This window comes from Hylobates moloch, unplaced genomic scaffold (assembly GCF_009828535.3).
Source record: "Hylobates moloch isolate HMO894 unplaced genomic scaffold, HMol_V3 SCAFFOLD_1, whole genome shotgun sequence".
Lineage (NCBI taxonomy): Eukaryota > Metazoa > Chordata > Mammalia > Primates > Hylobatidae > Hylobates > Hylobates moloch.
The window spans coordinates 18,943,611-18,959,615 of record NW_026652276.1 but is presented as its reverse complement, the minus strand read 5'-3'; the positions used below and the strand labels follow the sequence as shown (position 1 = coordinate 18,959,615).

Here is a 16,005-nt window from a genome sequence, read left to right as displayed (position 1 = left end):
ATTTTAAATTAAGATATGTACATTGTTTGTTAAACATAATGCTATTGCACACTTTATAGTATGAACATAATTTTTTTTTTTTTTTTTGAGATGGAGTTCACTCTTGTTGCCCAGGCTGGAGTGCAATGGCACTATCTCGGCTCACTGCAACCTTCGCCTCCCAGGTTCAAGCGATATCCTGTCTCAGTCTCCCCAGTAGTTGGGATTACAGGCACATGCCACCACGCCCGGCTAATTTTTGTATTTTTAGTAGAGACAGGGTTTCATCATATTGGTCAGGCTGGTCTCGAACTCCTGACCTCAGGTGATTGCCTGCCTCGGCTTCCCAAAGTGCTGGGATTACAGGAGTGAGCCACAGCGCCCAGCGAACATAACTTTTATATTTACTGGGAAACCAAACAATTCATGTGACTCACTTAATTTTGATATTCCCTTTAAGTGTCAGTGGTCTGGAACCAAACCCACAGTATCTCTGAAGTATCTCTGTATATTTCTACTTAGCTTAAGCGTTAAACAGCAAACAAGATGAGAATTTAGAATTTTAATTTCCAGGACTAATTTTCTTTTAAATATAAGTCCATATCCATAATATATATTCCATAATATAGAGATAATGAAGAAAGATATTGTTGGAATTCTTCTAGTCTGTTTTAGGCTTATGGACAGATAAAAAGGTTCAATATTAGTTTTCTTCTTTCAGAAGAAAACCAATATTTTCAAGAGGATTTCGTGGTTCTAGAAGTACTACTTCTAAAGCCTGCTTCTCTGCAGAGCTGCGAATGTCTTTTCAGATAAGAAATTCTGCATTCCACTTATCTTCAGGATGTATCCTTTGTTAAGATTTCAACAGATTAATGAGCAACTGAGCTGCCATATTTCGAAATGGGATAACAGTTTGCCTGAGTCAGGTATCCATCCCTTTAGGTTCTCAATTGGCCCTAGGCCCACGGTGAGTGAGCTCTCTTTGCTTGGTGCATCATTGCTCCACCTAGTTCAAGTTCTGGCGGCTTCCTGATTTTGAGATTCTCTTGGGAAATGAGCCCCTGCTTTAGCCTGAGGCTGGCTCAGGAAGGCAACCTTTCACCTACTTCAGGAAAAGTTCACAGGCAATCTAAACAATATGTTGGGTTAAAAAAAGAGACCAATCCTACTATTGACCGGGTTAGTGAAAATCTTCTTATAGTACATGTAGTTGTACTACCTGCACTGGATGCTTTCTTTCTTTTCCTTGTTTAGTGTCTAAAACGAGAAACAATGGCAAACTCCTTAAAATACAGAACCACTGTGGATTCCTAAGAACGTTCAAAAACAATAATTTGGAGTAAACTTTATTTTTTGAAAAGAAATAGCAAATTTGCATGGTGAGTGCATTTAGGGGAAAACGGGTTATATGCTAGGTCAAGTGAGGCCAAAACAAGAGAAATGATAATGGATAAGCTTTGAGTTTTTGAGGCTCTTCTTGCCCCAGGCAGTTCCAAAAGCCATTTTATTTGGCAGGATTTGACAGCAATTTCTGCAAGAACAGGATAACTAATCCAGTTAAAAACGAAAAAGAATATGCATACTATTTCATAATTTATATTGAAATTTATACATTACAGCAATAATTGTGCGTCTATAATTTTTTTTTTTTTGGTGGCGGGGGGAGTGTTTTTTCCTGGAGGGACGGAGCTCCTGCAGACCCTATTGGGCTAGCCTCTCCTCCCACGTCGCTGCCGCAGATCCCCGCTCCCCTCCCCCACCCGCAGTCCGTCCCTCCCGGTCGACCCCGCCCCCGCCCCGCGCAGACTGCAGCCAGGTCCGGTCCGCGGCGGCTCCGCGGAATGACCCGTAGTAACCTCGCCCCGCCCCGGGCCGCCAGCGCCGCGCTTCCCGGACCGAATTCGATAGGCCCAGCCCCTCACGCGCCACCGCTCGCGGGCCAATGGGCGGCAGCCTCTCTGCATATGCAACGAGTGCCGGCCGGGGGTGAGCGTCCCAGGCGGTTCCGCTCAACAGACGCTGCTGTGCCGGCGCCGGGCTGCGACACTGCAGTTGTCGACGCGGCCGGGGCCGGGACAAGGAGGCGTCAGACGGGGTCGCAGACGTTCGTCCCCTCGCAGTGTGGCTCCGACAGCTGCGCCAGGATCCCCGGGCGGCGGCGCTTGGCGTGAACGCTCTGGGGCTCAGCCAGGCCTGCGCGGGCCCGAGGCCGGAGGAACCTGGACTCCGGCGTAGCGGTGAGTGCGGCGCGGGTTGTGGGAGCGGCGGGAGCCGGTTGGCGGCGCGGCCTCCGCGTGCGGTTCGGCTGGGCCCGAGGGGCGCCCCAGCCTCGGGGCCCGGGACCCGGACGTCGGCGCCGCACCTGGTCTCTGGGTGTGCGCGCGGGCGGCCGGCGCGGCGCCAGGAGCAGCGGCGCGCAGGGTGGGAGGCGGCCCGCTGGGGTCCGGGAATCGGCTGACGTGAGGCCTCGGCCCTGAGCCCACGCGAGCCGGGAGCTGCAGCACGAACGGCGTGGGGCGGCGCTGACCGGGCAGGGAGGATGCACTGCGTGCCTCCCGGCGCTGTGGGGCGGGGTGGGGAGGCCAGCCCCTTGAACTAAGGGGGCTCTGCCGCGGTCCTAGCAGTGCGGTATCCGTGGGAGGAGACTCAGCCCTGCGATTTCGGAAAACCCTTGCTTGGCGGGGCGGGAGGGGCTGTTGCTGCGTGGGGTGAGAAGAAACTGGGTGCGTGAGGTGGGTCGACCTTGGTGATTGGTTCTGGACACTATCGTGGTGGTGGGAATGGGATTGAGACTGATGTTTGGGGTTGAGAGTTGCAGGTTTGCTTTTCCCCAAGTGCGTTTTAATCACACACTGGTGATAGGTTGGGTAACTGCTTACTACCAGCAATCCTGTGGGATAGGTGTTATCAGGCTCGTTTCACAGATGAGGAGCCCGAGGCACAGGTTTTCAAATGGTTTGCACAGGAAGTCTGATACTAGAAAGTGTGCTCTAAGCTGTTGTATAAAAGGCCCTTCAAAAATGAAAAGGCTGGAGGAATGTCTTTAAAATTATGCGGAAGCTAGAGAGGCAATAGGCTTTGTGAACGAAATTATAGCTGAAAAGAATGACAAATAGCTGACATTTATTGAGTTTTTATTACATGCCACGCACTGTTCGGAGAGCTTTATGTGCAGTGTCTTTACACGGTCAACAGTCTTCTGAGGTGGGGGTTATTCCCATTTTACAGCGGGAGAAACTGCAGATTGGACGTATTAGCTTGCCTCAGATCTCAGCTAATAAGAAGCTGGGATTCAGACAGCCCTGTGTAAATCCAGAGCTCTTAAATCTAACCACTATATTTTGCTGCCTCTCCTTGGTTGCTGGCCGAATAGTTTCCACAGTGGATTTTAGTCTGGGTGGCCAGGAGAGTTGTAGTTTGATGATACCTTCTTTCATGATCATCAACCTATTTGGTTTCCCCAAATTAGTTCTGAGAGTTAAGGGTGCTGTTGAGTTGCTCCTGGAAGTGTATTAGAAGGGTATTATAGGAGAGAGGTGGTGTGACATGGGAATCTTTTGCACAGACTTGATTTTGTTTTCTGGCATTTTTCTGGGCAGTTCCTCACACTTGGGGATGAGTAAGCCTTCTCTTACAATTCTCGCATGCGTTTTTCTCTCTAGACTTTTCCTGGTTTCTCTTTTGTGTAAAAAGTTGATTTTGTAGGATGACACTGGGTGTGGGGCAGAGTGGTCCATTGGACCTAAGGGTCAAGGTGACAAGTCATCTCTTATCTTTGGATCTCAGTTACTGAATTTGTAAGGCTAAAGCTTAAATATTCTGAGAGTCTAGAATGTTCTCCTTGAAGGAAGAAAGGAAGAATGGGAGAAATGAAGGACGCACAAATTATGAGGGGAAAATCATCCTCTGTCTGGTTTGGGGTGAGGGTCAGGTCTTAAAGCCTCAAGGTCTGTTTCATTTGCTTATGTGTTTCCCTGCTGTTTGGTTGCAGTTAAGTGATTGTTTCGTTCCTCATTTGATTAATTGCCTCACCTAGAGCCATTTAATTTTTGTGGTATGTCAGGCACCTTATTAGGTGCTGGGAATACAGCAGTGAATAGAGGCAAAAATAGACAAGAAGCAAATGGTCATACAAACGGATAGGTGGTTGCAAGTTTGATAGGTACGATGAAGGAAAAGTATTGTGTGAATGAGGATTGTGAGCAAGATTGTGATGTAGGTGGAAGTCTAGTCTAGGGAGCTGTTTTTTGAATTGATGTGAGATTTTGCTAGGGGACAGTCTCGAAATCTGAGCCTGCAATTATGTACATAATGCGAGAGTTTGGGAAGTTGTGAGCAACAATAATTCTTTTCATTTCACAGTGTCTTTCATACTCAGAATGTCATCCCAGCTCTCATTGCAAGATACGAAAATGAGATAGGCAACTTTACAAGTTGTCATTCTGTCTGCCTTCAGGGTATTTAAAGCTTAAATAGTCCTCTAATACTTTCTCCCACTCAAGATAAACTGTAAGGGGGAGTAAGACTCTTACATATGAGATTTGGGCTTGAATATAGGATTTAGATTTTTTTTTTTAGGAAAGCTAGGCCAAGGGTGATAGGCTTTTAAAATAAGGAGCATCATAATTAATCAAAAGTATTCATTGTAGCATACGCTTCACAGGGTCATTTAACTTAAAAGTCTCATCATCTTAGGAGATCATTTTTTGATGGCTGGATTGAGAAATATAGATTGTTAAAAATACATAAATGTCTCAGTTGAACATGTATGAAGGCAATACAAATAATACATTGCAATATATTTACTTAATGGCCATCTGCATGCAAAACACCGTCCTAGGGATACCATGTGGAATAAATAAAAAAGATGAACTTGCCAAAGTTCCTGCTTTCAAAGAGATTTCAGTTAATGTATACTAATTCTCAATTTTTTTTTTTTTCCGAAGTGCTGGCCTATGTTGGCTCATTTGATCCTTCTAAGAACCATATGTGATAAACAGAAATACTGAGAAAATGGAGATATAAAATTGTCAGGATATGGTGATAAATAGTAAATGGAGTGGGCGAAAGAGGTGTTAAGTGATTACTAGGTTTCAGACCTATGCAACTAAAGAGGTATGTGTGCTATTCACTGAGCTGGGGCTTACTGGTAGAGAACTAGGTTCTGAATATGGGAAGAGCATGACTTTAGTTTTGGAAGTGTTCAGTTGGAGCTGCCTTTGAGGCCTTTATTGAGGTACTGGTTTTGTGCTCAGAATTGGGGTGGCCATTTACCGTTTTGAAGCCCTCCATGTAGAGGCAAGAGCTCAAACCATGGGTATGGGTGAGATTGCCTGTGGGGACGCTACAGAATAAGAAGAGAGGGAGGCCTGGGATGGAGCTGGGCAGAGGAGTTTGAGCTTGTCAAGGAGACAGGAGTGGCCAGGAAGGTCAGAGGACAGCCAGAAACAGATGTTCCTGCAGGGCGATGAGTCAGTACTGTGGAATGCTCCTACGAGAGAAGAATTGAGAACCATCATTAGATTTAGCAACATGGAGGTCACTGGTGACCTTTGAAAGAGATGCTGATCTGCAGGTAGGGGTGGGATGGGGAGCAGTGGGAGGTGAGGAAAATGGAGACAGCAACTGTTTCCAATAGGTTTGATTTCAGCATGTTTAAATGCTGATGGGAAGGCTCAGTGGAGAGGGAGTGGTTGAATATAGACTAGAAAAGGGTTTGTGCAGAGTTCCTAAAAGGATGGGGCTGGGATGGGACCCAAAGTACAACTGAGGCCTGTATCTTTGCTGGGAGGAGGGGACACCTCTTCCACAGTAACAGAATACAGGCGTGTAACTTATGGAGTCCTAAGCAAATGCCAAAAAATTGTCAAGAACTGTTAAATTTCTAAAAATTAGCCCAATTTTAGTTGACTCATGACGTAGTCTTTTAGAAAACTTTGTCGCAAGAGCATTGTGTGATTGATTTAAAATGTGGCTCAGTCTTAATTTCATCCACCTCAGTAGAGTATATATTTTCATCTGACTTTTGATTGTAATTTATTTCTGAAAAAAGAGACATTGTAAATGTTAAATCCTGTGATGCCTTCCTTGCATGTTTCTTTTTGGTTTCATTAGAAAAAAGCTTTCAGACTTCTGTTTTCCTGTTTCTGTTTTCCTGACATCATAGGTGCCTTAATTCTTTTAATTTAAAGTTTAGCTTCTGTTATTATTGGAATATGTTTACTTACATATTTTTAATGTTTCCCATTTTGAAGGATAAAGAATTGGATGATTCAGTAGTTTCAACTGATCTGCTAATTTTTGTTTAGAATTGAAGATACTTAAATAACCAATCTTTTGGAGAAGTGGCCTCCAAATACAGCTTTCTGCTTGTTTGTGAAGCTATTTATTATTAAGGATTCATTCATTCATGTATTTATTTAGTGTCTGTTTTGCAAGGTACTCGGAATTTGGAAATGATTGAGCGAGTTACTGCTCTTAAGGAGCTCACAGTTCACCACAGGAAAGAGGTGTGTGAACAAATTACAGCATGGTGCAACAGAAGAAGGCATATGAGCAAATATATTACAGGATGGTATAATCACTGCAGCAGTGGAATCTGCTAGGAAATAGAGAAAAAGTGCAGAGCAGGCACAGAGTAGGAAAGGAAAAGGGGAGACTTCTCAGTGGAGATGGTAGCTGAACTAAGTTTTCCAAGATGAACTGGAGTTTTGCCAGGTCAACAGGGAGCCAGGAAATAGAATGTTTTACCTTTATTTTGGATCCCGTGTGTGTGTGTGTGTGTATGTGTGTGTATGTATGTATACACAGATGTGTACGCATTGCAGATGTTATAACACCACCAAAGAATATTGTTAGAAAAATTAAAAATTGCTTATCTTACTATCCTAACGTTGATTGCTCAAGCTGTGAAAAGCTGCACATTTTCCCCTGTCCTGTCATGGTCAACTTTTCTGTCTCCTGTTTGATGCAGAAAGCAACTGAACTTAATTATATTATTTGGATACAAAGCCTAGTTTTTGTTTTTCTAAATGAATGATCTTTGGAATAAGGATAATAGCTAACACCTTTATGGTATACTGTGGCCAAATGCTGTTCTAATTTTTATCTCACCCTTGCAAAATAGGTACTTTTTTTTTTTTTTTTTGAGATGGAGTCTCACTCTATCCCCCAGGCTGGAGTGCAGTGGCACGATCTTGGCTCACTGCAAGCTCCGCCTCCCGGGTTCACGCCATTCTCCTGCCTCAGCCTCCTGAGTAGCTGGGACTACAGATGCCCGCCACCATGCCCAGCTAATTTTTTGTATTTTTAGTAGAGATGGGGTTTCACTGTGTTAGCCAGGATGGTCTTGATCTTCTGACCTGGTGATCCGCCTGCCTCGCCCTCCCAAAGTGCTGGGATTACAGGCGTGAGCCACTGCACCGGACTGCAAAATAGGTTCTTTTATCATTCTAATTTTTACAGTTGAGGAAACTGAAGCACAGAGCAATTTAAGTGACTTGTGCGATTGTGTGCTAAATGTGTGCTGGATTTCATCCCAGGCACTTTGGTTCCAGAGTCCATGTTTTTAACCTAGGCGCTGCATCTCCTCTCTGGAGTAACAGTTCACTTGAAGTTCATATTAACGTCTGAAGGCATGATTGTATAGGGAAAGGAGCTGCGATGACATTTAGGGGCAGTTTTATGTCTGTTTTAATTACACAAAGTTGCTGCCCCAAATAAAACTGTCCTCCCCCTTCCCAGGGAAATCATAAGGAAATTGAGAGAATTTAACTAGAATTTTCTTTTTTTTGTTTTTCTTTCTTTTTTTTTTTTTTTTGAGACAGATTCTTGCAGTGTCACCAGTGTCACCTATGCTGGAATGCAGTGGTGTGATCTCTGCTCACTGCAACCTCCGCCTCCCGGGTTCAAGCAATTCTCCTGCCGCAGCCTCCCGAGTAGCTGGAATTACAGGCGCCCGCCACCACGCTCGGCTAATTTTTGTATTTTTAGTAGAGATGGGGTTTCACCATGTTGGCCAGGCTGGTCTCGAACTCCGGACCTCGTGATCTGCCCATCTCACCCTCCCAAAGTACTGGGATTACCGATGTGAACCACCATGCCCGGCCTAGAATTTTTTTTTTGGACTTGAACATAATTCCTCAGGATGCTTTCCCCTTTAACCTTCCTTCACAGGAATTCTTATTGACTTTTTAGATTGGAATATAAAGGAATTTGGGATCCCATAGTCTGCTAATTCCATTTTCTTTTCTTGTCTTTTAACTAAAATATAGACACACTTTCTGTATGTTTGAAAAATATTTCATAAAATTTAATCCACTTAAAGAAACCTCCTTTCCCCCAAATCTTACAGCTAACTACTGCTCTGAATTTGTTGTTTATTATTCCTATGTATTTCTGTACAGCTTTATTACACATATGTGTTTCCTTAGACAGTGTATAGTATTTTTTTATATTCTTAAACTTTATATAGATGGTACTGCATATATTCTTGTTCAGCATACTGTTTATTTTACCCCCACTCAAAATCACTTATCAGTGTGGTTTCATGAATTGAGTTTCAACTCAGTTCATCAGTGTGGGTTCATGTAGATTTAGGTCGTTTCTTTTTACTGTGACAAGTTAGTACATTTTAGGTCTATACCATATTTATTTGCCCTTTGCTCTGTTGATAGACTTTTAGGCTGTTGCCATTTTTTTTTTTTTTTTTGTTATTACGAACATTATTACCATAAGTATTATTGAACACAAGTCTTTGTCTATTTTAATTTTGGACACTCTAGTTAACCTGTGCTCCTTTTTCTCTGTTCTTTACATTTTTGTCTCGGCCTTCCTCTAATCGTTTCATTATTTGAGCTAAGGTACCATTCTTTGTCCATTATATTTACAGTACAAAACTATAATTATACTTACAGTACAAAACTATAATGGGCCCTTTTCCTCTAAGGCTCTTTTTAGTAATCTTTATTTTAGTTAACTTTCTTTGCTTTTATTTTTTTAATAAAAATATCTTAAAATATAGATATATCTTCTACATATTTTTCAGATATATATTATTTTACTTGTAATTCCATGCGTGACTGTAGGGATAATTCACGTGTACCCTTTCTCTTGGAAAACGTTTCTGTGTTAATGTACATTTGATTTAGCTAATTCTGTATTTTAATGTTTTGTTTCCTTTAAATATTTTCCTTTAAATGTAGTGCACTTTTTTCATTGCAGTTTAGTGGGTGGCAACATGAGCTCAGAGTTAAGATTGCTTGGATTTGAATCCGGGCTCTACTTTTTAGCTGTGTGTCTTTGGGCAGTGTATTTAATTTCTATGTCTCAATTTCTTCATCTGTAAAATGGAGATAATAATAGAAATCTACCGTTAGATTGTTGTGAGATTCAAATGAGGTGAGTGTCTGGCATAGTCATTACTCAATACATATTAGCTATTTTTATTAGTTTTATTTCTTGTTAGAGTACGCAGCATTTTCTTTCTAAGCCTACTCAGTTTGTAGTGTTGCCTTCTTTTTTGAAGCAGCATTTTAACACAAACATCTATGCCTCAAGGAAATGTCTGATGTATTATAACTGTTTGTTAGTGGAGATGGGGAAGAGATACTGTAAACTGTAGCAAACTGTAAGTTGAGGGACATTAACTAGACTTCGTTATATTTTAATATCAATAATTTAGGATTTGGTTGGGCGCAGTGGCTTATGCCTTTAATCCCAGTACTTTGGGAGGCTGAGGAGGGCGGGTCACCTGAGGTCAGGAGTTTTGAGTCCAGCCTGGCCAATGTGGCGAAATCCCATCTCTATTAAAAGTACAAATTAGCTGGGTGTGGTGGCAGGTGCCTGTAATCCCAGCTACTCGGGAGGCTGAGGCAGGAGAATTGCTTGAACCTGGGAAGTGAAGGTTGCAGTGAGCCGAGATCATGCCATTGCATTCCAGCCTGGGCAACAGAGGGAGACTCTCTGTCTCAAAAAAAAAAAAAAAAAATTAGGATTTATCGTGTTTCAATTTTTTTGAAATATGTATAAAGCACATTGAAAGTGGGTTGACATGGTGAAATTCTCAGATAATTACTCTACTTTTGTTAGTTTTAAATACCTTTTGTAATATGACCCTGATAATGATTCAGATGGTGTTTCTAAGTATATTATCCTATATCATCAACCTTGTGTTGTTCAGTGGAGAAGGAACCATTGCCATCGGTGTATGTAAAGCTTGATAGGTAAATTTGAGCGAGTGACTTAACCTTTCTCAGCCTTCCATTTCAATTTCTGTAACATAAAGATTTCAATTCTTACCTCACAAGGTTATCATGACTTATGTTGCTTCCTTCATCTCTCTGGCTCCCCTGTCTTCTCTTTTAACTTCCTTTTTTCCTGTTTTCCCTATGTATGTTCTTTCTTCCTCTTTGTCCCTTCTCTGCCCTTCACAAGTAGTTTTTTGGTAAATGGTAACAAGACATTCTGAATCCAGTGTGTGAGTGAACTCATTATATTAATAAAGATACACATTATTTAAAGGGGACTAGGAAATGTTAATTCTGTAAGGACAAGAGGTTTTAGGCCATGTGAAGTTACAGAGGAGATGTTGTACATGTTAAATGAGCAGTATAAAGGACAGAGAGGTCATGTTTTGCCAAAGTAGCCAGGGAATGGTCAGCTGAGCAAAATGAGACTAATGTTAGATTTGAAGAAAGATTTGTGAGGAAGGTATTCACATAGGATGTCCAGGGGGCAGTGGAGTTTGGAAGACTGGCAAATAAAACTGAGCCATCAACTGCTTAGGAGGACTCAGGAAGCTGTGAGGATAAATCACATCCCATGGGGAAGAAAGGAACACAGACTTGAAGGACAAAAACAATTAAGACCTAGCGTAACCTCTTTGTTTATTGATTAAACTCTGAAAGTAGTTGTTGAATGAATTAAACCTTCTAGGAATAGGAAGGGAGAACTAGCAGCTAGCAAATGAAGAGAATTGAGTGGGCTCTGAGTTGTTTCAGGAGGAGCTTTGAAGGTCTGGCCCGAGTAGTTTGTAACCCTGCCGTTGAGACTGGTGGTGTGGCATTGTCTGTGCCATTTAGTCTGACTGGACTTCTGTTTTTTTTTTTTTTTTTTTTTTTTTTGGCCTGTAATCCTATCTTGCTTTTGGGGGATGGAGAGCGATCTGCTTCTTCATCACTGTTCTTTTTTACCTCCTTTTCTCCCTCCTTTACTTGACTCAGGATTTTTGTTACCTGTGCCATATTTATTTCTTAGGTGTCTTTTACTTTATCAGTTAGCTTTGTGCATTTCCCCATGTGTTCATTGATGTGTTTACTACCTGGAATTCAATGGGGTATTTGCATGAGACTCTTCCTCTTTTGACATCTCAATAAACAAGATTCTCATGGAAACCATCTCAGAGGCAGTGGGCAGTAAATAGGTGGAGTGAAAGATGAGGCAGAACTGTTTCTCTGATGTTAGGAGCTTACAGGCATTCTATATTGAGATGTACAATTGGTTAACAAATAATTACAAAAGAAAATGAGTGCCATAAGAGAGTGCCCGGTCAGCGGATGGGTAGAGAAGTTCAGGCTGGGGTTAGGGCCAGTGGAGGTTTTGGGTAGCAGAGAATGCCTAATCAATTTAGATGCTAAGAGATAACTAGACTTTGGATGTTTGCAGAAGAAGAAAGGACATTCCAGGTAGAGCTAACAGGGCAAAGTGAGCAAAGGCAGAGAAGACAGGTAAGGGAGACAAAGAGGTGGATGGAATTGATTTGTATGTAGTGTGAAGTAGAGAGTTGGAAGGTGAGAGTTGAAAAGTAAGCTGACTTCCAGTTGTGGAGAGCCTTAAGTACTTGGCAGATGAGTTTGGAATTGTTTTTTTATTCCTTCTTTTTTTTTTCCCCTTTTGGACATGAGGAGGGAATTGAGATTCTTGAAGAGAGGATTGATGTGAAATACGGGTTATAAGGGAGTGGCAGTGTCACACTGGCAATGTGGATAAAGGATGCATTGATGGAGGAGGGGGAGAGGGGACTAGAGACAGAGGAGTAGTTAAGGATACGGTTGAATTCTGCCAGGTGACAGGAGTAAGGACCTGAACTGATAAAGTAACGCAGGAGAAAAGGCAAGAGAGAGGGGATGACAGAGGAAGCAGAACCATCAGGACTTGGCAACCGACTGGATCTTTGCAGGACAAAGGGAAGGGAATATTACCAAATGCTTTTAAGATTTGAGTAGGTTCTACAAATGGGAAGATTCAGCTTTCCATTTGAGTTGGGAAAGGTGAAAAGCAGAGTGACAGTGGAAGATGTGGAACGGAGAATTCAGTTAAAAATATTTATTTCTAAAAGTGCGAAGTGGGATAGCTGGGATCTACTCAAAGCCAGATGAGGGGTCGTCTGGGTAGGTGATGGTGAGATCAGGGAGTGGCGGAGAGTGAACAAAGTTCTGGACTTACATGTTTATAGAACGAGGTGAGCAGTCAGTGAAAGATGCGTAAAGTGCTTATCACTAGGGGCCCGGTAGGCATTGTCTAGGGAGGCCCCAGCTAAGGCTGGGTCTCACAAACATGTGGCATTGGTCCTGGCTGTGTAACTCTCCAGCTGGCAGCTTGTGAGTAGCAGTGAAGAAAATGCAGTGAATCTGCAGGGAGCTGTTGTGTTTTAGAGCTCTAGGACAGCAAGTGCTCGAGAGTCCTCCAGGAAGGACATGGTTGTCACAGAAACATTGGTTCCTGGGACTAGGCTTTCAGGGGGCAAGAGAAGCCACAAGGGAGTTGGCCAAGATGGAGTGGGAGAGCAGGTCTAGTGGGTGAGGGATTGTGGGGTTACTAACAGCTTATTCTCATTCTGTTCATTTTCATGGCTTGAATTAGTTTTCTAATGATAGGAATCCTGTTTCTTTGGGACCACAGATGTGAATGTTATTATTATTATTGTTATTATTGCTTCTCTGCTTTATCTGTGGCATTACTGCTCTTGTGGCATTCCCCCCCACCCCCGACTCCCTTGTTTTTGGTGAACATAATAGTCACCATAAAAAAGATGTATAATTCTAGGAAAAAACTTAAGTAGGGCAAATGCTCAACAGGGAAAAGTTCACAATTTAGAATACAGGTGTGCCTAAGGTTATAAAATAGATAATAGTACTAAGACAATTTTTGTTTTGTGTGTGTAAGATGGAGTTTCACTCTTGTTGCTCAGGCTGGAGTGCAGTGGCACAATCTTGGCTCACTGCAACCTCTGCCTCCTGGGTTCAAGTGATTCTCCTGCCTCAGCCTCCCGAGTAGCAGGGATTACAGGCGCCCACCACCACGCCCGGCTAATTTTTTGTATTTTTAGTAGAGACAGGGTTTCACCATGTTGGCCAGGCTGGTCTTGAACTCCTGACCTCAGGTGATCCGCCTGACCTGGCCTTCCAAACTGCTGGGATTACAGGTGTGCCTGGCCAACAATTACATATTTTTTATGGAAAGAAAATAAAAGTATCTTAGGAAAATTTAAATAATTATTCTTAACATCTGTCATCCATCCATCTGTTCGTCTCTCCGTATGATGGATGCTCCTGCCAGGTACTTTGCTAGTGGACACCAAGGATAGAGTGATGAATAAAACAAATGCGGGCCTTCCCTGGTGCATAGAGTTGGAAGATGAACATTAAGCAGTTCTACAAGTAATTATTTAATTACAGCTGCAATAGGTCCTGTGAAGGCAAAGTTGTAGGGTGCCAAGGGTGGGGAGCCGGAGTAGGCTGTCTTGAGAAGCTTCTCTGAGGAAGTGGCATCCAACTGATCTAGGAGAAGGGGGATGGTGGTGGGGCAGTGGGGCGGTATGGTGGTGGGGCGACTGGGCGGCTTTCTAGGCAGAGGCTTGAAGTAGTGTGAGGTGGGGTGGGGTGGTGACTTGGCTTTGGGGAAAATCCACAAGAAGGTCAGAAGGGCAGGAGTTTGTGCAGAGGTCCTCTGAGATGAAGCTGGATGCAAAAATAAATGGGCCACAGCATGTATGAGACAGGAATAAAAATAAAGCCGGCTCTTACAAGCCATCCATTGAGAGTAGACTGGGAAGATTAGGGAACTTGGAGGCTCGACTGTGCCAACTAGTTAGCAATATTTATATCAAGTCAGTATGCTTCTTTGGTCCTCAGTTACTACAAAAAGTTTAAATTTTATTATTACAAAATTCAGAAAGTTAACTTTTTATGATTTGAATTTTATGATTAGGAATGTTACAATTTACCAAAATTATCTTCAGCAATATGAAAACATCTATAAATATATATAACAATATACCTGATCATTATATTATGTCGATTTTGGTATTGTTTGCCTATTAAGGCCAATGGGAAACTTTTCAGCTAGATTGGATATTATTTCATAATTCCATAGAGTTGTATGTTTTGAACAAATATTTTTAGTGTCTTCTCTAGGTTTACCATTCAATTTCTTGTTTAAAAGATCACAAATTGACCTAGTGTTTCAGGCATGTCAATACTGTTGCTGTATAAATTTGTAGAAATTATAATGAATTTATATATTTGCTTTAAATTTTTCTTCTAAGAATGTATGTTTGATGAGAAAGTTTGGAAAATATGTAAAAGCATAAATTTTACATTCTAGACACAGCCAGTGTTGAGGTGCTTTCAGTCCTGATACCTATTTGTGTGTATGTTAACAAAAGTGGAACTATATTATGTGTAAATATTTAACCTACTTCTCATTTATCATATCATGAGCAATTCCCATGTTATTGAATGTTTTTGAAACTATTTTTAGTGGTCGTATAATAATCTACTATATGTACATAATGTACTTTACCATTTCCCAATTATTAGATTTGCATATTTTCATTACCTCCTATTATAAATAGCAAATGGAAATTCTCAAGTAAATTTGTTTTTCTTCATTAAATATTCACAGAAGTGGAATTGTTTGGTCAAAAGGTATGAAAAATTTAAAGGCTCTTAATAAAAATTACAAAATTGCTTCCCAGAGAGGTTGTACTTGCATCTGTGCCCTTTAGTTTGAGTGTGTCTTTGCACCTGTACTTGGATTTATTTTTTTATTTTTATTTTTTTTTTTGAGATGGAGTCTCACTCTATCACCCAGGCTGGAGTGCAGTGACGTGATCTTTGCTCACTGCAACCTCTGCCTCCTGGGTTCAAGTGATTCTCATGCCTCAGCTTCCCAAGTAGCTGGGATTACAGGTGCGTACCACCACACCCGGCTCATTTTTTTGTATTTTTAGTAGAGACCAGGTTTCATTCTGTTGGCCAGACTGGTCTTGAACTCCTGACCTCAGGTGATCCATCTGCCTCGGCCTCCCAAGGTGCTGGGATTACAGGCGTGAGCCACCGCGCCTGGCCTCGTACTTCCATTTATGTACTGAAAACCAGGAGAAAGATGTTGTTTTATACGAATAATGTTTTGTATAATTAAAAAAAATTTCTTGGCTGGGCGCAGTGGCTAACGTCTGTAATCCCAGCACTTCAGGAGGCTGAGGAGGAAGGATCACTTGCACCCAGTTTGAGACCAGCCTGGGCAATATAGAGAGGCTTGGTCTCTAAAAATAATACAAAATATTAACTGAGTGGGGTGGTGTGTGCCTGTGGTTCCAACTGCTTGGGAGGATTATTTGAGCCTGGGAGTTCAAGGCTGCAGTGAACTGTGATCGAGCCACCGCACTCCAGTCTGCGACAGAGTGAGACACCCTGTCTGGAAAAAAAAAAAAAAATTAGCAACCCGAGTATTTATTTTAGTTAAACCAGTCTTAATCTAGACCTGATTTAAATAAATAGCAATAATTTTGCTTATTGAATATATCCTACTGAAGGATTTGGAGAAAGAATAGAAAATTTATAGATTTACAGTTTTTAAATTACACTGGCTCACTACTGCAATCCCAATACTCAGGAGGCAGAGATGGGAGGATTGCTTGAGGCCAGGAGTTTGAGACAGCCTGGGCAACATAGCGATAACCTGTCTCTACCAAAAAAAAAAGATATAAAAGTAAAAAATGAATTGAAGAATTAAAAATTT

The 16,005-nt window shown here is 42.0% G+C and overlaps 1 protein-coding gene across 1 annotated transcript in view; it reads left to right on the top strand.

Annotated features, from left to right (window-relative positions):
- The first annotated feature begins 1,965 nt into the window (after nt 1-1,965).
- Nucleotides 1,966-16,005, top strand: part of ACSL3 (acyl-CoA synthetase long chain family member 3) — an 81,310-nt gene continuing 67,270 nt past the window's right edge. Inside the window, exon 1 of the mRNA XM_032754352.2 lies at nt 1,966-2,219. The gene's annotated coding sequence lies outside the window, so the exon portion shown is untranslated. The remainder of the gene's footprint in view (nt 2,220-16,005) is intronic.